The sequence below is a fragment of the Drosophila miranda genome, chromosome XR (assembly GCF_003369915.1).
Source record: "Drosophila miranda strain MSH22 chromosome XR, D.miranda_PacBio2.1, whole genome shotgun sequence".
In the NCBI taxonomy this organism is placed as follows: Eukaryota; Metazoa; Arthropoda; class Insecta; order Diptera; family Drosophilidae; genus Drosophila; species Drosophila miranda.
This window is the reverse complement of record NC_046674.1, coordinates 43,620,989-43,643,501: the sequence shown is the minus strand read 5'-3', so window position 1 is coordinate 43,643,501 and position 22,513 is coordinate 43,620,989. Positions and strand designations below refer to the sequence as shown.

At 46.6% G+C, this 22,513-nt stretch overlaps 1 pseudogene; it reads left to right on the top strand.

Annotated features, from left to right (window-relative positions):
- The first annotated feature begins 6,839 nt into the window (after positions 1-6,839).
- Positions 6,840-20,687, top strand: LOC117186098 (annotated as a pseudogene).
- Positions 20,688-22,513: the final 1,826 nt, after the last annotated feature.

Here is a 22,513-nt window from a genome sequence, read left to right as displayed (position 1 = left end):
CCACCGACTGCGGTCATCTCTCCACCCCCTCCCCACCCGTTTTCCTGACTGTTCTCGGTCACTACGCTCCCGCTCTGACTCTGGCAACAGGGTTTTACCCTGCTGGAGTGAGAAGTGGTACGCGTTTCGACAGAGGCGCCCCCCCCCATCCTTTTCCTTCACCTCCCCGGACCCGCGGCCCACTTCGACCTTGGCAACAGGGGTTTTACCCTGCTGAAGTCGGGGAGTGCAGCGTCTCGGGGGAGTTTCGCGCCGCCCGGCCCAACGCCGCTTTCCCCCCCCCTCCCTAATTTCTCCCGAAGGCCCCGTCGTTGACGGCGGCTCGGCGATCCCTGCGCCAACGACCCGCCTCCCCCCCCCAGTCTCAACGTCTCAGCAACTTACAAATAAACTGTAGGTGACCCTGGGCAGACCGAGACTGACCCCAGCCTAGGATCACTACTTTACACATGTCGCCACTTTGGACGGGCTTGAAGATGTGATAGCCAATCCGAACTCCAACGTTTCCAAAATTGCCGGATCATTTTCTGTCCTTCCAGAAATTGGACTGTGAGTGGAACATCCTTTGTCGTTACATCCGGCGGAGCTAATAATGAATCTCCAATAAGAAAATGTGCCGGGGTGAGGACAGCTAGGTCCTCCGGCTCCGCGCTTAGTGGACATAATGGCCTGGAATTTAAACAGGCTTCAATTTGTGTTAGCACGGTAGCAAGTTGTTCGTAGGTCATTTTATATCCTGGAAAGGCTCGATAGAGATGTGTTTTGACAGACTTTACATTTGCCTCCCAAAGGCCTCCGAAATTAGGACTATGCGGTGGATTAAAATGCCATTGGACGTTTCGGGCCGCTAAAGCAGGTATTACAGTTGTGGGTAGCTCTCGTTTCAAATGTATTTGCCAGGTTTGAAGAGCCCGGTCGGCACCAATGAAGTTCGTGCCGCAGTCGCTATACATGTGTTGACAGTAGCCCCGACGCGCGATGAAACGTTGTAGGGCCATGAGAAAGTGTTCGGTGGTTAAGCCCGTGACCGCTTCAAGATGAATTGCCTTTGTAGCCAAACAGATGAAAACTGCGATATACGCCTTGTAGTTTGTGTGTCCACGGAATCTGGATGCTTGAATTTCGAACGCGCCTGTATAGTCCACTCCGGTGGCGATGAATGCACGAGTTGGCGGATTGACTCTATGTAGGGGAAGATCGGCCATTAATTGTGCTGCTGGTTTCGGTCGGTGACGAAAACATCGGACGCATTGTCGAAGAATGCGTTTGACAGTTTGTTTTCCGTTGACTATCCAGAATTTGTGTCGAATAGTGGCCAGCGTTAATTCGGTGCCGTCGTGGAGTGCGAGACGGTGGGCATTACGCACGACGAGATCGGTAAAATGATGATGATTGGGAATGATCATTGGTTGTCGCTGGCTTATTGGAAGGTGCACTGCATTTCGCAGTCGACCTCTGACTCGTAGAATTTGTTGGTCATCTAGAAATGGGGATAATTGACACAGCTTGTGTGTGCCCGATAGTGCCTTGTTTCCCTTCAACCTCAATATTTCTGTCGCGTAGACCTCCTGTTGAATGCTGCGAACGAGATGAATTAAAGCGTTGTCGAGCTCCTGCACACTCAGTGGTCCAGACAGTTTGTCCCCTTTGGCTTGAATGTTATGTATAAACCGTAGAACATATGCCATGACTGATATTAACCTGTCGTATGAGGACGAGTTTTGGATGAAGGCTTCTGGAGCCTCCGAGACTTGCACAGCATTTTGGAACAAAACTGATGGTTTCTTCTCGATTACAGTCCTGTCGATGTCCTGACTGGGAACTCCGTTTGCCGGCCATAGGCTTTCCGGCTGCTGTAGCCACGATGGTCCAGACCACCATAATGGATGTACTGCTAACTTTTGTGGTGTTAAGCCACGAGTTGCGCAGTCTGCTGGGTTTACCGCAGTAGGTACATGTCTCCACTGAGTTGATGTACTATGCTCCAAAATCTGTCCAACGCGATTTGACACAAAGGTTTGCCATCGGTGGGGATCTCCATTTATCCAAAACAAAACGATAGTAGCATCTGACCAATAGAAGGTTGACATAGGTGGTCCTGCAGTGCGAAGTTGGTCCCGGATCCATCTTGCCAGTTTAACTGCCAGCAGCGCACCCGAAAGTTCGACTCGTGGAATTGTGATCGGTTTCGTGGGTGTGACTCGACTGCGTGCAGCTAGCAAATGAGCTTGAATCATTCCGTTTGGTAGCTCTGCACGAATATATGCACATGCTGCATACGCCAGTGATGATCCATCGCAGAAAACATGTAGCTGTAATGACGCAAGCTCGTGGATGTTGAAGCGCAGCCATCGTGGTACTTGAATTTGCTCGACATATGGCAAGTTCTGTATGAATCCCTGCCATCTATCAAGCAGTTCGGTTGGCAGCGGTTCATCCCAGTCCAGTTGTGCTAGGCTGCCATCGTTGCGTTTGATGCGGGCCATCCATGAGTCCTTGAGTATCGCCTTCGCGGTCATGACACAGGGCGTGATGAAACCTAATGGGACGTACAGTCGGGCGACTGTGGAAAGTAAAGAACGTTTAGTATGTGCGTGACTGATTTCAAAATTTATCTTGAACCCAAAATAGTCTTGATGTGGATGCCAATAGAGGCCTAAGGTTTTAACGAGATCTTGGTACTCAAACTCTAATAATGTCTTATGAGATAAATGGTCTGGAGGTATGTCTTGTAGCAGAGAAGCGTCATTCGCAGACCACTTTCGAAGCTCCATTCCTGCTGATCGTAAGGCTCCGATCAATTGATTTTGAATTTCTAATGCTCCTTCGCGAGTGGAAGCTCCGCTTTGTACGTCATCAACGTATATTTCGTGTCGAAGGAACCTTTCCGCGAGTGGGTATCGGTCGCGTTCATCCTGCGCCAGTTGATGTATGACGCGAATGGCTGTGTAAGGAGCTGAAGCGGTTCCAAACGTAACTGTGTTGAGATAATACTCAGCTACTTGGTTGTGTTCGTCATGCCAAAAGATGCGTTGATATTGCTAATCCTCTGCATTCATGTCAATGCATTTATACATCTTCTGAATATCGGCAGCAAAAACAAAACGATGGAAACGCCAATTCAGGACCACGCCGGCTAGATCGTTTTGGAGCGCTGGTCCGGTGCATAGGACGTCATTGAGCGATTTTCCGTTTGACGTTTTACAGGAGGCGTCATATACTACTCTAACCTTAGTAGTGACACTTTCCTCTTTGAATACTGCGTGATGAGGCAAGGTGCAACATGTGGACTCGATTCCATTCTCCTTGCTAATGATGCAATGCTGCTGCTCCTTGGTTGTTACTTTGGTCACCTGGCCTAGTTGAAAGTACTCATTCATGACTTCCGAATATTTGGCTTGCAGCTCCGGCTGCCTTTGGAATCTTCGTTGAAGCATTTGGAATCGCTTAATCGCGATTTGACGTGATTTGCCTAGCACCTGCGAAGGGTCAAACAAACGCTTAAGTGGTAACCGTACCAAATACTTGCCGTTTCGTTGACGGATGTGAGTTCGTTAAAAATGCTCCTCGCACCATCGCTCTTCTGGTGTGAGCTGTTTTGCAGAACCGAGATGCTCCATTTCGAAGAATTTCTGGACGAGATTCTCTATGTTTATTCGTATTATTATCGCGGTGGCCTGGTATGTGTGCTTACAAAAGTTCTTAATGTTACGGCTTATTTCTGCTGATTTTCTGCTGCTGCTTGAGTCACGTCCGTATGCTGCTGTTCTCTCCTTTTTACTGCTTCGCTCGGTTCCTCGTCTTCTCTGTCCGCTGTTGATCTGCTTCTGTTACTACTGCTGTTGCTGCTGCTGTTACTACTGCTTTTGCTGCTAATCAGCTGTTCCTCTGCTGCTGTTATTACTGCTGTTGCGTGTGGAAGTGGCTCGACCAAAGACTATCCAGCCAAGCTGGGTGTGCTGTGCAATTGGTTGGTTCTCCTTTCCTCTGCGGATATCTGAAAGCAGGATCTGTGGGATTACGTCCGCTCCCAGCAGAAGATCAATCCGTTGTGATTTGTAGAACCTGGGATCGGCGAGTTCTATTCCGTTCAAATGAGGACATTGCTGCAATTTGATGGATTTTGAAGGTAATTGCGATGTAAGCGATGTATAAACGCAGTATCAATGGTAGTACAAAACTGCGAAGTACAAGAACTTAATGACAATTCTGTAGTGTAGGTACACCTGTTCTTGGAGGTGGTCCCAACTCCAGCAATTTCTGCCGAAATTGGATGCCGCTTGAGGTTGAGAGCCTGCACTGTGTGCTCTGTAATGAGGGTTCCTTCCGAGCCTGAATCCACTAACGCACGTACCACAGCTGATTGGCCAGTGTGGGGGTTGTGGATTGTGACCAGGGCAGTGGCCAGAAGGACAGTGCTGGTGATGCGTTGCCGTAGCGGAGACTAGTTGCGCTGAGTGTGTTCTCACAGACGAGTCGGTCGCTGCAGACTGTGGATGACCACCGGAACTAGTGTTGGGAACAACTGGGAGAGGCTGTGCAGTGCTCTGAGTAGGAAGTGGGGTCCTAGCGTAAAGTTGCGTAGGTGTAGCCCTGCTAGATGAGTCGCTCGTTGTATACTGCCAGGAGTTACCGGAACGAGCGCTATGGGAGGCTGCTTGAGGCTGTGTTGCCACCTGAGCAGGAGTTGGGAAGTGCAGCAGTGTATGGTGTCTTTGACCACACTGCGTGCAGTTCCTTTTACTGGTACATTTTGAAAGTGCATGGGAACGGCTCAGACAGTTGAGGCATGCCTTTGCATGATCGACGATGGCTTTCCTTGCAAAGCAGTCCTTGGACAAAAGGTCCGGGCAATGCCGAAGATTGTGACTGTCGCTACAGTGAGGGCAGCGAGTGTGTTCGGCAACCGCAGTCTTGGCGTGGAAACTGTTGCCCTTGTATGTTACGTTGCCAACTGACTTCTTCGGGTGCCTTTGATTGACAGGCTGCGGCACAGGTGTCCGCGTCGTGGAGTGGCCTCGATTTTCGAACACATCGATGCTGACGAGACGGTCGTTGAGAAATGATTGTAGCTGAGAAAATGTGGCAAGTTCGGCAGAGCTACCGAGATGGAGCTCCCAAGCTTGCAGTGTCGTGCTTGGCAGTCTGGAAGTGAGATGATGAGCCATCCAATGCTGAACATCTAGATTCTTGAAAGCATTGAGACAAACCGTCGCAACATTAAGCATATGTTTTATATCAGCAGACTGCTCCTTTGTCAACTGTGGCAAGTCATACAAACCGTTCATATGGTACATAAACTGCAGCCGTTTGTTGTCGTATCGCTTGAGGACGAGACTCCAAGCTGTTGCATAGTTATTTCCCGCAAGCGCCATCTGCTGAATATCCTCGTCGCGATCCGAGGGAAGAACTTGCTTCAGGAAATGAAACCTTTGGACGTCGGACAGTTTCTGGTTGTTATGGATGAGTTGAACAAATGCATCATGAAATGCCGGCCAATCCACAAACTTGCCTGTAAATGTCGGTACAGGTAGCTTGGGCAATTGCACTGATGATACAGATGGATTTGCTGGCTCCGGATTCTGCTGTACCGGTGGTGCTCTTGGACATACATTTTCGTAGGCCTCTGATATGATGCTGAATGCCGTTGTATAGTCTTCATCAAAGCGAAAGGCCACTTCGCTGGAAACATAACTATGCGTACTTGGACATCGAAGTATTAGTAAACGTTGATGATTTTGCTCAAATGCACCTAAGAACCGTTGCAAAGTTTGTAAGCGCGTTTGAAAATAAGCTTTTGTTTTCCGATCTGCGCCATCCTTTCTGAAATTACGCACCGTTTGATTAACCCTCGCAATGAGATTTGTCTGAATAACACTGAGATTGTCGATATCCACCTGAGGATCGGCTTCGAGGTCGTGGGACTCGGCTGTCGACATGTTGCTGTTATATGTGTATGTACCTTTCTCACCCTTAGTTGCACTCTCTTTGACCTTGTACAAAATACCCACAACGAAACACTTAAATTGGTACTCGGGAGTGCTTCTCTTTGCTTAAAGCGTAGCTTAAGAGAACTTGCGAGTCGTTGTTGTTGGTGTTGTCCGAGCGGAGAGCAGAAACTGTGCTACTGTGAGCGTTGAGTTGAGGCCTTGTGTCTAGAGATGATGTGCAGCAACAGAACGCTCGTTGGTCTCTTGGTCTCTGCTATGCACGAGAGAGAGGCTGCTGTCTAACCGTCGGCTTGTGTTGTTGTTGTGTGCTACTGTCCAGGCGCAGAGCTATCGTCTGGTCTTCTTTGTCCCTGCTTCGTGCGAGAGATAGCGGCTGTTGGATAAACCGTTGGTTTGCGTTGTGTTTGCCGTTTACAGTTGCAGCCGGTAAAATATGATTTTATTTGTACATTTAACTGAACGCGGAACGAGGTAGAATCATATGCGTATAGTACGAATTAAACGCGGTTCCCCTCATGGGCCACCAAAAATGTTGTGAAATCCTCGATACGAGATTTCAATGTTGAGCAGAAATGCTCTGGGGAATATTTGCGTTTAATAATGTACTACACGATATAGACAATTCGAGATTTATTCCTTTGGACTTCAATTAACTTAAACTTTAATCTTAATCGCGTATAGAGTACAATGTAATGGGTAATACGGGTTTAAGCGCAGCCGGCTGCAACTGCTAATTGTCGTTGTGATTTCGTCGACACGCAAACGAAGACTCTTCTTGGTGATCGGAGAATGAAACGACGCCGTTCTCCGAGTGGGCAATCGCAGTTAGAGCGCTCTCACTCTCTTTGTAGTTTAACCCTTAGAAAACCGTCCAAGTCCATAGCAGCCATGACTCGCAATTGTGAGCATGACAAGCTGCGCCTAATACTTGAAGCAGGCAACTTCAATACTTTCAACGACGCAATGGGTAAATACATCCATTGCAGCACCGAAATAACTGGAAATGCCAGCACAGTATTTCATTACAGAGGCAACAGTGGTCGCGGTTATCGAAGAAGTTACAATAACCGCGGCAATAATAGATCGAACAGAGGTAATTACCAAAACAGAGGTAATTACTATAGTAACAATAACCAAAATAATTACAGGGGCAATTATAGAGGCCAAAATAGAGGAAACTCTAGGGGCCAGGGCAACTCAAACAGAGGCCAAAACAATGCCAACAATGTAAATGTACGAGCTACTGAAAGTAGTTCGGAAAACCAATAAACCCCTTAAGATATTCAAATTGTGCGATAGTATACAACATCAATCTTAGTTCAGGAATATTTATAAAGCTTACAAATTTGAAAACAGGTAATACATTTACCTTATTAATAGATACTGGTGCAGACATTTCAATACTAAAAGAAAATATCGATATTTTTGATAATGTTAATGTTAACATATCAACCAAAATATCAGGAATCGGCGAAGGTTCAGTTTTTTCAAAAGGTTTAGCATTCGTAGAATTATCTACAGGAAAGTATATAATCCCACACGATTATCATTTAGTTGAACAAAACTTTCCAATCCCTAGCGATGGCATTATAGGTATAGACTTCATTAAAAAATTCAATTGCCTATTAGATTGTACACATACTAGTGACACTCTAATACTACGGCCAAACAATCTTAACTTCCCAATAAACATACCTATCACACACACTTGTGATAATAATGCCACAATTCTTCCAGCACGCGCTGAAGTTGTCCGACAAATTAAATTAGCGTCAACAGAACATACTGTTCTAATCCCGAATCAAGAAATTGAGGACGGAATATTCATTGGAAATACAATTTCCAATAAAAACAACATTTTTGTCCGAGTGTTGAATACAACAAATTCAACCAAAATCCTAAATATTAATAAAATAAAAACCGTAATGCGAAGTGACTATGATATAGTCCAAGAAATTAGCAAGGATAGACACGAAGATGTCATGAAAAAGCTAACTAAAAACTTTCCGCCACTATTTAAAACAAAACTAAAAGATTTATGCACACAGTATACAGACATATTCGGACTTGAAACCGAATCGATAACAACTAATAATTTTTATAGGCAAGAGCTAAGATTGAAGGATAACAACCCGGTATACACAAAAAATTATAGAATTCCACACGCACACAAAGACGAAATCAATAAACAGGTAGAAAAACTCATTCTGGACAAAATAGTAGAACCATCAGTTTCGGAGTACAATAGTCCAATACTACTTGTACCCAAAAAGGTCTCCCAGGATCTGAAAATAAAAGATGGCGTTTAGTCATTGACTATCGTCAAATAAACAAAAAATTATTGTCCGATAAATTTCCACTTCCAAGAATAGATGATATTCTTGATCAGTTGGGTAGAGCCAAATATTTTTCATGTCTAGACTTAATGTCTGGATTTCATCAAATAGAGCTGAAACAACACTCTAGAGATTTAACGTCCTTTTCAACGAGCAATGGCTCGTACCAATTCACTAGACTACCTTATGGTCTTAAAATAGCGCCAAATTCCTTTCAAAGAATGATGACAATTGCTTTTTCTGGACTTAATACTTCACAAGCATTCTTGTATATGGATGACCTAATAGTCATCGGTTGTTCCAAAAACCACATGATCAAAAATTTAACAGACGTTTTTGACTTGTGTAGGAAAAACAACCTTAAGCTACATCCAGAAAAATGCGCTTTCTTCATGCACGAAGTGACTTTTCTAGGCCACAAGTGCACTGATCAAGGCATTTTGCCCGACGATAAAAAATATGACGTCATCGAAAAATATCCAGTCCCTACAGACGCAGATAGCGCTAGAAGATTCGTTGCATTTTGCAATTACTATAGACGTTTCATCAAAAATTTCGCCGACTATTCACGGCACATAACTCGATTATGTAAAAAGAATGTCACCTTTCAATGGACAGATGAATGCCAAAATGCATTCGATTACTTAAAAAAGGCTTTAATTAAACCCACATTATTAAAATATCCAGATTTCAATAACGAATTTTGCATAATTACAGATGCAAGTAAACACGCATGTGAAGCTGTTCTAACACAAAAATATGGAGATAAACATCTCCCAGTTGCATATGCTTCACGCTCATTTACCAAAGGTGAAAGCAACAAAACTACTACAGAACAAGAGTTAGCAGCAATTCACTGGGCAATTACACATTACAGACCATATATTTATGGAAAACATTTTACACAAAGACAGACCACTCACTTATTTGTTCTCAATGACACATCCAAGCTCAAAACTAACCAGAATGAGATTAGATCTAGAAGAATATGATTTCACAGTCGAATATCTCAAGGGTAAAGACAATTTTGTGGCAGACGCCCAGGATTACAATATCCGACCTAAAAGACATGCACAACAAAGTCCTGAAAGTCACTACCAGGCAACAAAATAGACAGAAAAATTCCTGCGCAGGAAATGTACAAGAAGATTTGCCTATGCAAACTCTTGACAACGCTTCTAAGCCCAACGTATATGAAGTCATTTGTAATGACGAAGTACGAAAAGTAGTGGCCTTGCACATACAAAATCAGATATGTTTTTTGAAACATGGAAGAAAAGTTGTAGCAAGAATTGATGTTAGCGATCTGTATACCAATGGAACCCTTGACTTAGGTCAGTTCTTCCAAAGGCTTGAAATGCAAGCCGGTATACTTGCGATCAGCCAGCTCAAAATGGCACCGAGCGAAAAGATCTTTGAATTAAGTTCAGTTGAATTTTTTAAGAACATGGGCAATAAAATATTAATATCATTACGAGTAGCGCTACTCAAGCCGGTGACCCAAATAGAAAATGAAAAAATCAAGAAGCGATACTGTCTAAATTTCACGACGATCCAACTCAAGGAGGTCATAATGGCATTTCGAAAACGCTAGCTAAAATAAAAAGACATTACTATTGGAAAAACATGACTCGTCATATCAAAGAATACATACGTAAATGTCAAAAATGCCAGAAATCTAAAATAACAACTCATATTAGGACCCCAATGACACTAACGGAAATACCAACCATGGCTTTTGATAGAGTGATAGTGGATACTATAGGTCCACTACCATGCTCAGAAAATGGCAATGAATATGCAGTTACGCTAATATGCGATTTAACAAAGTATTTAGTATCCATACCAATTCCAAATAAAAGCGCAACAACCGTTGCCAAAGCAATATTTGAAAACTTTATTCTGAAGTACGGTCCGATGAAGACGTTCATTACGGACATGGGAACAGAATATAAGAATTCAATCATAAATGATTTGTGCAAATATCTTAAGATAGACAACATAACGTCCACTGCACACCACCACCAGACCTTAGGGACAATAGAACGAAGTCATAGAACATTCAATGAATACGTTCGTTCATACATATCTGCAGACAAAACCGATTGGGATGTTTGGATACAATATTTTACTTATTGTTTCAACACAACACCCTCGGCATCGCATGAATATTGTCCATATGAACTAGTCTTTGGCAGATTACCAAGACAGTTTATAGATTTTAATAAAGTAACTAGAATAGACCCATTATATAACATATGTAGATGACTATGCAAAAGAAATAAAGTTTAGACAAGTAATAGCATATCAAAGAGCTAGGATATCGCTAGAAAATAATAAAGCCAGAAATAAAAAATATTATGATAACAAAGCATCAGATGTAAGCATAGAAATAGGAAACAAAGTACTATTAAAAAACGAAGTAGGACACAAGTTAGACCCTAGGTATATAGGACCATTTGAGGTCATATGCATAGATGATAAAGATAACATTACCATTAAAGATAGTAAAAATAAGAGACAAACAGTTCATAAAGATAGGCTAAAAATACAGGTATACAATTTGAAATACCTCATGAAACGTACTGATCAACCATTGAGAATAATAATACAAAAAAAAAAAAATATTTGTTTTTAATTATTGATTTATATACACACATATATATAGTGACATATCTATTGTCCATGCTCCGCATACCCTTGTCTATGTCTATTACCCTGCACCCACAATACTATAATCAATACGACACCCTCAGCTTCGAACCCTCATAAACAATCTCACGCTCGAAATGGACCACGCGTAGCCGATTGCAGGCAATGTAAACAAACACCCTAAACTGGAAGTTGAACATAAAACAATAGATGCCGCACTAGAATCCAGCCGCACCAGAATCACGCCACTCTTCAGAGATCAATTACTAATCGATTCTCAAGAATCACACCATCCTAGCTGACCAATCAGAGGCCCTATTCTCAGCCACCCCCAAGTAATGCAACACCGCTCATACGCAGCGGAAGCCTTTCATCAAAAGCCGCCTTTCCCACATATCGATCGAGTCACGTACTCCATCTCCGAAGCCGAAGTCGAAGCCAACGCCTCCGAATCCAAATCCGAATCCCAAACCGAGCATCATAATATAAATAGTCTACATCTAAGAAGCCAGCTCAGTTCTGTTCAAGACAAACGTCAATCGCGACACCGTCGGAGAATTCAACCAAAGTTAATTCCGTTCAAGACATCAGACCTCAGTCATCGTCGGGGAAATAACTAACCAATGTACGCTAAGTTTAAGTGAAAGAATAAAACCTTTTTTAAAACTTAAACTGAAGTGTCGCATATTTAACTGGCGCAGTCGGTAGGATCTCAGTTAAAAGTGAATCCTTTTTTTTTAAGACGATCAATTGGCGTAGTGACAGTTACAGTGCGTAATAACCTACAGTGATCAGAGAAAAAGTAACGCTAATACTAAAGAGATCCGCCAAAGAATCTACACACGATTGAAACTCAATTAATATTAGAAAAAATAAATAAATAAAATCAACATGCCGCTAACAGAAATACACCTGAACCAAGCCTTGAAGTCAATCAGGCAAATCCCACCATACGACGGATGCCAAGAACGCCTTAGCTCGTTCATAAGCAGGATTGAGTACATCTCCGAATTGTACCCAACAGAAGACATCCGGCAACAAAGCATCATGTACGGAGCCACTGAGGGTCAACTGTGCGGACGAGCACAACTTTTATCACAAAGCCTTCAACCCAACACCTGGACCGATCTAAAAGTAGCGCTAATCAGCAAATTCAACAACCACACTCCATACGAAACGCTGCTACAACAATTACACGACACCAAATTCAATGGGAATATTCGTAAGTTCGTAGAGGAACTAGAAATTAAGTCAAATGTTATAGTAAGTAAACTAAATCTGGAGACTAGCCCAGAAAATAAGAAAATCTTTAAAAACGCTCTGGCAAATGCCACCAGACATACCATAGAAGATGCTCTACCCAATAAACTGTTCATCATTTTAGCAAAGAAAGACATTTCTACTATGGCTAATCTAGAAAAATCAGCTCAAGAGTTAGGAATCTACGAAAATTTCTTAACTGATAACAAGAATAACGAACACTCAAGAAACGGAAATAACAATCGTAGGAATGTTGGAACTTATTACCCTCGCTATAGTAGTAACGATTATAACAATCAAAACCCAAGTACTTCCAGAAATAATCATGGATCGAATCGAAATAATTCAGGAAATAATGCCGTAAATAATAAAGGATTATTTAACGAATTTAGAAATTCCTTAAACCAGGGCAGAGTACAGAATCCCACTAACTATCAAATCAATCAGACTCAGGCAGGTAGCAGTGCTCCAAATCAGCCAGTCAAACGATCTAGGGAAAGCCAAAGTGGACAAATGAAAATGGATGTACACTTTCAGCAGAGTGCCTCGGAAGAAATCGAGGAAGACCATATATAGAAATAATCGTAAATAATAAAAAATTAAGAGGTATCGCGGACTCTGGATCGTCAATAAATATAATAAAAGAAAACTATACAGATTCCAAAGTCGATAGCGACAACCCCACCGTCCATACCATCAATGGACCCGTCCGTCTGACTCAGAGCATTACACGTAATGCAACCAAAAACTGTCCGACAAAACAAAAATTTTATATTCATAATTTTTCTGAAAATTATGACATACTCTTAGGCAGAGAATATTTGATGGCCAGCAAAGCCGTCATCGATTACCGAAATGAAACGGTAACGTTAGGAGAAAGGTCATACCCAATCATCCAAAGTGGAGAAGCAATTGCCGTCAGCAAGACCGCACACAAAGGTGTTAAGCCATCTTCAAAGGAAGATATAACTACACCTAAGTGCCTTGACCCATCTCCTGAAGGAGAGCAATACTTCGCTTCCGCATTAGAGAATGAATTAAGGGAATGCAACCAGCTAAGGTTGGAGCATTTAAATGACGAAGAAAAGGATTTAAGGACGTGCAGTATAAAGAAGGTGACATTTTGACCTTCACTAGTACTATAAAGCACGAAATTAAAACCCATCACGAAGATCCTGTATATCGTCGACCATATAAATATGCTCAAATACACGATCAAGAAGTGACTCAACAAATCAAAGATATGATTAGACAGGGAATCATTCGTAAGTCGAATTCTCCCTATTGTGCACCCATTGCTATGATACCAAAGAAAATAGATGCTTCAGGAAAGCAGAAATATCGTATGGTAGTAGATTATAGAAGTCTAAACGAGGTGACAATCAAGGATAAATTTCCTACACCCAGAATGGACGAAATACTAGATAAACTAGGTAGGTGCCAATATTTCACAGCAATCGATTTAGCTAAGGGATTCCATCAAATTCCTATGGAACCTAGCTCAATCCCAAAAACAGCTTTCTCCACGAAGCATGGTCATTACGAGTTCACTCGTATGCCTTTTGGGCTAACCACTGCCCCCGCCACATTTCAAAGATGCATGAACAATCTGTTAGAAGTTTAATTTTCAAAGATTGCCTTGTGTATCTAGACGACATCATTATCTATTCCACATCATTGGAAGAACATTTGTTCTCTCTTAAAAGGGTCTTTGGAAAGTTAAGAGATGCAAACCTCAAACTTCAAATGGATAAGTGTGAATTCCTGAAGAAAGAAACGGAATTCCTAGGCCATGTAGTAACAACTAACGGCATAGTTCCTAGTCCAAAGAAAATATCTGCCATAATAAACTTCCCAATACCCAATACAACCACAAAAATAAAATCATTCATAGGTTTATGTGGATTCTATAGGAAATTCATTCCCAACTTCGCTAATATAGCGAAACCTATGACACTCAAATTAAAGAAACGAGCAGTCATAGACACTGTTCAGGCCAGCAGCAGACGATTGCCGCGCACTGAGCCAACTTCGTGCGCTCCGGTCTCAACTCGCTCTCGCGCGCTTGGAGGGGCGCTCGGGAGACTTTACGACCCACGATCCACCCGGCGCTCAAGCCATCATGGAGCATAGATCGTAAGGCCTAGTTTTAGTTACGTTTCCCACCCCGCTACAAGCTGTCGTCGTGCACATACGCGCACCTACAGTCCACATACATATATACCGAAATACAAGGAACATATTTATTGGAACAACTCTGACTTCTTCTTTTGGATATTTTCCCACTCGTCGCTGGAAAGCCGCTCCGGTGATCCGCCCTCCTACAAACATTGGTCCTTCGAGCCGGATCTTCGCCTTCCCCATAAGGAGAAGCTTACCCCAGCCTGCATCGGCGGATCGCTCTAAGTTCAAGATAAGTAAGCCCAACACCCGGGCAGTGATTTTGTGCGAGTTTTCCATCCCAGTCCGAGTACCCGTGGCATACATATGTACATTGTACATATGTATTCATTTCTCGCTGTAGCTCCAAATTAAACCATACTTCGTTCTGCCAACGGTTGTGGCCACCTACTTCTCCAAAGGTTTAATTTGATCCGAGCAAGCTCCTGCGGTCAACCTCCGATCCAGTGTATATATTCCTACCTCTCCCAGCTAGCTGAGCTTTGGTTGCTGACATATGCACATGCATACAAGCACATGTACACATCGCAACGCAATCCAAGCGGCTGACAACAATCATAAATTCATATGCTTGCAATTGGTTTGTTGTTTTTTTTTCCATGCTCAACGTTACATCGGTTTTCGGTTTGATAAATAAAGAAAATAAATCACTGCGTCTCCGTATTTAACTAATTATATTGCCAACAAAAATAAGACACGATCCATACATACGGCACCACATATATATTTATCTTACATATACATACATACGTACGCATTTTAAAATTATACATATTGCATATAAAACGGTCATCCACCGTTTTAACCGTTGTTTTACATCTCGCCAAAAGGTTGGGTCGTCAACCCAAGCCACGGTACATAGCACTTACATCCATACGCACACACATACAAGCAGCAGCAGCGGTGCATTCGTTTCGTTTTTCCTTTCGCTCTCGCTTCTCCACCGTTTGCTTGCGCTGTTGTTGGTGGGAGAATATTTTTCGGTGCCGCGCTTGACCGTAACGGAACGCCAAGTGTAGCGCTACCCAGCACTTCGAGGGTATATTGTTTTCAACATTCGTTTGCAACCGACTCTATATAGGGGTACCTTGTGCATCAATATCATTGCTCATCCTTATTAGTCGCTCTTGGTTGGCCCTTTGTTTTTCATTTGATCGTAGTATTTTATATTTATATATTCCGGCCACGGTGCCCGACTTCTACTATATAAATACTCGCGATAAATCCCGCCAAGGCCACATAACCACGGTTCGTCGTTCACAACTTCCACTTCTCCATTTCCGCTCACCTGCTTTGCGACTCTGATACGCGCTATCGCAAATCCATCAGCCAACCATGCCCACTGGTGAGAAGAAATCTCGCAAGAAGTTTAAGCGGGGGAGTTCGCTGAGTTTGACCTATCCACCCAGCTCCAACGGCTCAATCACTACGCCCACAGCTTCCCGTCCGGCCCCAGCTGAGCGTGGTCCGACCACGTCCAGGGCTCACACACCACATGCCTTTGAGGCCTTGTTGCTCCCCTCGGTCGTCCCTCGCACGGTTCCGAGCACTATGGCCCAATCGGTCGTCAGTTCCGCACGGTCTAAGTTTGCCTTGGCTGCAAGCAGACTGACACGCTTCGACCAGAAGCTCAGCGCTCCAGATGCTAGCACACCAACCCGCTCGCTCTCCCAAGTCCATCGAGATCAACTCCGAAGCCTGTGGGCGAAGGTGGACGCGGAGTTCGAGGCCTGTGTGGAGGCGATAACGGAAGTAGATCCAGAGGGGGCAGCTGACGTCCAGGGGATGTACGATGACTGCTACGCGGTCTACGCGCAATGCCTTGCCGAACTGAACGATCAGCTCGAACCCCCGACTGTCCCTCACACGCCACAACTGGCCATTCAAGTGCCGACTTCCGGCGGTTGCCGTCTTCCTCCATGTGACACTGATGTTTTCAGTGGGGACTACCAGCAGTGGCCCACGTTCCGAGACCTGTTCACCGCCATATATATAGAGAACCCGAGGTTGGCTCCAGTAGAAAAACTGTTCCACCTCAACAAAAAAACAAGCGGTGAGGCCCACGACATAGTGGCACAGGCTCCACTCACGAACGAAGGGTTCGCGTCCGCATGGAGCGCCCTCCGTGAGCGTTTCTAAAACAAGAGGCTGATACTCAAAGCCCAGCTGAAGATCCTTTTCAGTCTGCCCCAAATCCGCACCGAGTCAGCTGCAGCGCTAAAAGAGCTTCAGAGGGCCGTCCACAAGTGCCTTACGACACTCAACCACTCCGAGGTCTCCACAGACAGCATTTTCGCTGACGGAGTGTTAGTGTACCTCATATCCGCGATGTTGCCGAAAGCGACTTTGGAGCTTTGGGAGCAGTCCGTGACACACAAGTCCGAAATTCCCACCTGGCACGCTATGGACAAGTTCCTGGCGGAGCGGTACCTGTCTCTCGAGGTGACCGAGGATGGCCATCCAGGCATGGAGACTCAGGCCCACTCCAGGGCGAGTCTACCCATGTCAGAGAGTTCAAAGGGCAATCCCAACCCATTCCGTTCCCAAGGGAGCCCTGTTGCAAGGCGGATTCACTCGTTCGGAACAACTGTGGATCCGAAGCGGAGAACGTGTGATCTTTGCTCCAAAGAGAACCATCCGATCCGGGTATGCCCTCAATTCCTTCAGATGAGACCTGATGCTCGCTCCAGCTATATTAAGCACCAGATTCGTGAATGCCAAAGCGCCCACAACTGCAAAACGTGTGGAGACCGGCATCATACGCTGCTGCACCGTGGCACTCCAGTTTCCAGCCAATCCGTGCCCAACTCCGTACCACTTCCGACTCCTGCCGAAGCTCAGCCTAGCGTTCAGAGCTATTTCGCCTCCGGCAAGAGGGCGGTACTCCTGGGCACGGCTATTATTAATATTTGCCACTTGGGGACAAACTTTCGCGCCCGCGCTCTAATCGACCCGGGCTCCGAAGCGACGTTCATTACGGAACGTCTCTTCCAGATCATTAAGTTGCCATTCCGACTCGCCCAGGCACAGGTCTCGGGCCTCAATCAGACCATATCCGCTCAGTCCAAGAAGCTCTGCAATTTTTCCATCCGCTCCCCGACTAAGCCGGGCTTATACTTGGACGCCACAGCCTATGTCAGAACTATCAGGCAGCCTTCCCTCCCATCCGATCCCGCAACACTCGTTGCGAGACTTGCCGAACCTGCCATGGGCAGACCCGACATTTTACGCAAGCTCACAAATAGATGTCCTGATTGGTGCCGACATCCTTCCATCCATCCTCTTGAGCGGCTCACAGACGAACATCTGTGGATCTCTCCTCGGACAGGAGACCATTTTCGGATGGGTTCTTACAGGCCCAGTGCCAAACACGGTACAAGGCAGGGTCGCATCCTTCTCCACGCAAATTTCCACCGAGCTAGAGACTCCGTTAGACAAACTCCTCACAAAGTTTTGGGAGGTGGAGGACATTCCTACTAAAATAGAAAGCGAGTCGGATTCGTACTGCGAAAGAAATTTCCTCCGAACTACGTCAAGAACGACAAGCGGGAAATACGTCGTCACGTTACCGTTTCGCGACCCAGATCATCTCGGATCAGATCTGGGGTATTCAAGGGCAACCGCGCTGGCCCAGTTCCTAAGAAACGAAAATCGCTTGAAAAGAAACAGTCCCCTACAAGAGCAGTACGACACCGTGATCCAAGAATACCTAGAGCTTGGACACATGACAGAAGTTCTTCCGACTCATGGGTCCTCAACCTACTACCTGCCGCACCACGCTGTCTTCAAGCCTGATAGCACCACCACGAAAGTCCGCGTTGTATTTAACGCATCCAGCCCGTCGACTAACTGTATCAGCTTGAATGACCTTCTGCACCCCGGCCCTGTTCTCCAGTCCGACTTAACCCTTCAGATCCTGAAGTGGCGCTACTACCGGTACGTCTTCAATGCTGACATCACCAAGATGTATCGGCAGATTTGGGTAGATCCGAAGCACACCCCCTTCCAGCGAATTTTGTTTCGCAACAAGGAGGGCGAGATACGCGACTATGAGTTGCAAACTGTCACCTTTGGAGTCAATTGTGCTCCCTTTCTCGCCATCCGGGTGTTGCAACAGCTTGCAGACGATGTCTAGTCCCGATTCCCAAGAGCCAGTCACATCATTCGGTCCTGTATGTATGTCGACGACGTCCTAGCGGGAGCAGACTCTCCCACTGAGGCTCAACTAGCTATCCGCGAGTTACAGGCCGCCCTGAGTTCTGCCGGGTTTCCACTTAGAAAATGGACGTCCAACCGCAAGGATATCCTGACTACCATTCCGAATGACCATCTCCTTCACACCGACTTCCTTGAACTAGAGGCAGAACGCACAGCCAAGACTCTCGGAATTCGCTGGAAGGCGACAACAGACGATTTCTTCTTCGTTCCGCCAGAACTGGCATCTACGGCATCCAATACCAAGCGAGCGGTGCTTTCCCAGATAGCAAGGTTGTTCGACCCTGCGGGCTGGTTGGCGCCTTTCATTGTCCGGTCAAAGATCTTCATGCAAGAGATCTGGTTGCAAGAAGTGGGATGGGACGAAGATCTTCCGACCGAGATGCGTCAGCGCTGGCAGAGTTTTCTGCGGAGCTACTCCGCTCTCGACCTGATCCGCATTCCAAGGTGGATTGGCTCCGAACCAGCTGTAAGGGTCGAGCATCACGGATTTTGCGATGCGTCCGAAAAGGCGTACGGTGCGGCGATCTACGTTCGCATCGAGACTGACCACCTGGTCAAGGTGCAGTTGCTTACCGCGAAAACACGAGTCGCACCCGTTAAGACTGTATCGCCCCCCGGTTAGAGCTGTGCGGCGCCGTGCTGCTGTCCGAAATGGCGACGGCTATCCTGCCAAATATGCCAAGCGCACCTACAACCTGTTACTTCTGGACAGATTCCGCTATAGTCCTGTCCTGGCTGAAAAAGCCTGCTTGCCACTGGACTACCTTCGTGGCCAACCGTGTGACCAGAATTTCGCAAGCCACCGGGGTCGAGAATTGGGGTCACGTTCCGTCCGCACAAAATCCCGCCGACCTCGCCAGCAGGGGCGTATCCTTACAGGAGCTCGTCGAGAACCAACTCTGGTGGCACGGACCAGCGTGGTTGCAAGGGCCCCGGCATCAATGGCCAGCCCAAGGCGGGGACGATCCCGTGATAACCCTCGAGCAACGTGCTCTGAAGGTTCATTTTGCACCGAGCCCATCCGAAGACTTCCTCGATCGGTTCTCCAATCTGGAGAGAGTCCTGCGAGTCCGTGCTTATGTCCTTCGCTTCACAAAACGCTGCCGGAAGCTGGTCACCGGACAAGAGGACCACCTTGCAAGCGAAGACATTACCGAAGCTGAGCGCACTCTTATCCTAGAGACTCAGCGCAGGGAATACTCCCAAGAGCATCACTGCCTAAGCGAGAAGCGGCCAGTGCCAAGGTCAAGTTCTATCCTGAATTTGAACCCGTTCCTAGACCAACATGGGCTCATAAGAGCATGTGGCCGTATCGCAACTTCTACCTTTCTGAAGTACGACGAACGGCATCCCATTATTCTGCCGTACCGCTGCCGGCTATCCCGCCTTCTCGCGCAATTCACCCACCGGATAACTCTTCATGGCGGGAACCAACTAATGGTGCGACTTATCCGATCCAAGTTCTGGATTCCCAAGGTTCAGAAACTCATGAAGGTAAACTCCTGCAAGGTATGCGTCATCCACAGACAGAAGTTGCAAGCCCAAATGATGGGTGATCTTCCTACGGAACGAACGTCCTTTTCCAGACCGTTCACGCACACCGGAATTGACTACGCGGGTCCCTTCGAAATACGGAATTACACAGGCAGAGCGTGCCTGATAACCAAGGGGTATGTGTGTGTGTTCGTGTGTTTTTCCACGAAGGCGATCCATTTGGAGCCCACGTCGGATCTCACGACCGAGAAATTTCTTGCAGCCTTCGCTCGTTTCGTCGCACGACGAGGATGTCCGCAGCGCATTCACTCCGACAATGGCAAAACTTTCGTTGGTGCCGCCAAGGTGCTTTCCCGTGACTTCCTAGAAGCATTCAAGGGCTCGATAGCTGATGCGTACAGCCATCACCGGGTTTCGTGGCGTTTTATCCCACCAGGAGCTCCACACATGGGAGGTCTGTGGGAAGCCGGGGTGAAGAGTTTCAAAACTCTCTTTTACAAAGCCACGTCCACTCGGAAGTACACTTTCGAAGAGCTTTCCACGCTTCTCGCAAAGATCGAAGCATGCCTTAATTCCAGGCCGCTCTCGCCGATGTCCGAAGATCCAACTGAGTTGCTGGCCCTTACTCCCGGGCACTTCCTTACCGGGGGACCCTTGATGTCCACGGCCGAACCCGAAATAAAGGGTGACCTTAAATCAATAATCAATCGATGGCAGCATTTAAAGGCGCTCACCCAACAGTTTTGCCAGCGGTGGAAAGAGGAATACCTCAAAGAGCTCCACAAGCGCACTAAGTGGCAGACGCCGACGCCAAACCTCCAGGTTGGGGATATGGTTGTCGTCAAAGAAGACAACCTGCCCTCCAATGAATGGCGGCTCGGGAGAGTCCAGTCCGTGTATCCCGGCGCTGACGACAGAGTCCGTGTGGTAGATATCCTTACTGCCCGCGGGGTCCTTAAAAGGCCTGTTGTAAAGGTCGTTCTCCTCCCAGTAGAACGCCCTAGTTCCGTCCAACAATAACGCGAATGTACCTTCCAAAGCTCCAAGTTTCATTACTAATACTTCTTCGACCACTTTCCTTCCTCATAGTTCATCGTATCCAGACATGGCCCCACGCTCACGCGCCAACCGCACCGGGGAGAGCCGGCATCCACGGGGTAGAGGCACCTACCGTTGCCGAGTCTGCTCAGGAATACACCCGCTACGGACCTGCCATGTGATTCTGCGCCTGAGCCCTGAGAAGAGGCTCCGAGCCGTCCTGAGAAACAAATACTGCGCCAACTGCCTGGCGCACCAGCACTCCGGGAAGGACTGCCTCAGTGGCGGGCTGTGCGGGGTGTGTGGCAAGAACCACCACACGCTACTCCACATCTCCGCGCCTCGCTGTCCAGCCCGCTCAGCCTCGCGAATACAGTCGACAGCTACATCGGCCCACGCCGGACGCCGCCCTCGTCGCCCAGCCCGTCCAGACCTGGCTGCACCGCCGCCATCTACGCCGGCTCACGCCGAACGCCGTCCTCGTCGGCCCGTCAGCCGACCGGTCGTAGGAACCGCGACCTCATCGTTTGCGAGTCCAGCGGCTCAAGCTGAGTGCCGTCCCCGTCACCCCGTGAGCCGCCCCGTCGTAGGAACCCCGGCGCCCTCCGTAAGCTCCCTTCTACAACATAGGAGCCTCAATATCCTCCCGACGGCGCTGGTGGTCCTGGATACGGGCTCGAAGGATTTCGAAACGGACGCGCTCATCGACCCATGCACGCCGGTGAGCTGCATTGACGACTCATTGGCCTCCGCCTTCAAGATACCCACTACGCGCGTCGGCAACGAGAAGGTGTGCACCGCGGTCATTCGTACCAAGACGGGCGACTTCCGACTGGAAGCCATCCTGAAGGTCGAGCCCCGTTTGCGCATCCGCACGCCGATCCGACCTTTGAGCGATAAGATCCGGGCTCGATTTGACGATCTGAAGCTCGCAGATGCGCAATTCCATCGACCAGCCACCATCTCTCTGGTCTTAGGCGCCGACGTCTACCCGAAAGTGATCCAACCCGGGTTGGACGGCCTTCCTGTGGCCTAGAGCACGGTGTTCGGATGGATCGTATCCGGTGCATGCAAGTTAACGTACCCAATTCTATTGAGCTCTTATACGAGTTGTAAACAATCTTTGGCTTTCCAAAACGAAAACAATTTCAATCTTGGGCCTCCGCCTAATTGATTTCTAAGATGTACAATCTCAAGGGCTCCCGCCGCAATCCCAATCTTTGACACTCGCCTAAATGGAAAACCAATGTTTGCCCACACCCGGCTTCTCATAAACAATCTCACTCCCGGCTTTCTGCAGATCCTGCACTTTAGGCATTTTACAGTTCTCTCTTTGGATGACGAAATCCAATACTCGGGATGGCGAAATCAATTGAAATGTTT